The sequence below is a fragment of the Nematolebias whitei genome, unplaced genomic scaffold, assembly GCF_014905685.2.
Source record: "Nematolebias whitei isolate Nwh7 unplaced genomic scaffold, NemWhi1 Nwh_scaf_260, whole genome shotgun sequence".
Lineage (NCBI taxonomy): Eukaryota > Metazoa > Chordata > Actinopteri > Cyprinodontiformes > Rivulidae > Nematolebias > Nematolebias whitei.
This window is the reverse complement of record NW_023618805.1, coordinates 10,871-11,957: the sequence shown is the minus strand read 5'-3', so window position 1 is coordinate 11,957 and position 1,087 is coordinate 10,871.

Sequence of the window (1,087 nt, the reverse complement as noted above, 5' to 3'; positions counted from 1 at the left end):
CCTCTGCAGGGAGAGAGGAAGAGACAGGGAAGAGCTTAGGGGTCTTGGCTGCCAGAGGAGGTTCATTAACCATCGAGGTGGCTGGAAGAGCGCGTGATCCTCGCTCCCTTGACCGTTCATCCAAGCGAAGGTCCACCCTGGTGGCCAAGTCCTCCAAATCCTGCAGAGAGTCAGGGTAGTGCTTGGTAGCAAGACCATCCTTGATGTTGTCGTTGAGGCCCCGGTAAAAAGCGTCAGTGTGCGCCTCCTCATTTCAATGGCTACCTGAAGCAATTGAATGAAAATCAATGATGTAGTCAGTTACTCGGCGATTACCTTGACGGATGGAAAACAGGCGTCGGGCGGCCTCCCTCTCGGGAAGGACTGGGTCGAACACACGACACAGCTCCTTGGCAAAAGTCTGAAAAATGTAGCAGATAGGAGAGTCGCGCTGCCACTCAGCAGTTCCCCACCTCTTGGCCTTGCTGGAGAGGAGAGAGATTGTGGACGCCACCTTAGACCTTTCTGTGGTGAAACATGAGGGTTGCAGCTGAAAGTGAATTTCACATTGGGTAATGAAAGGTCTGCATTGATCTGGTTCCCCTGAAAATAGTTTGGGAGGGGCGAGACGAGGCTCCCGAACTGACCCAGAAGCAGAGTGAGAAGTGGCAGAGTCTTGGTTAGTGGTCTGAGGTGTTAAGGTCTTTAGCATGCGGACAATGTCCTCCATGCCCGATTCAAGTTTACCAATAGCGCCCTCGACACCAGAGCGCCAGTCTGCAGAGGGTGAGTGGTCCATGTCTTTTGGCCAGATAGTTCTGTAACAGACCCCTTCAACTCTGGACCAAAATCACCACAAACAGAGAGGCTTAGTTTACAAAATTTATTGTTGAAGCCCTCGCTTCTCAAAATGAGTCTGGTTCTGGTGTCGATCACTGGGTCAAAGACTGGAATGAGTCTGTAGGCGGGAAGAGAACGGTTAGTGGCCAGGCAGGAGACAGAAGCGAGAGCAAATGTCTGAGAGAGGTAACCACTAACCGTTTCTCTGGTTGAAGGGGGCTCAGAAGAGAGGAGTTCTTCCAGCTGGATGGATTCACTGCAGGAGGGG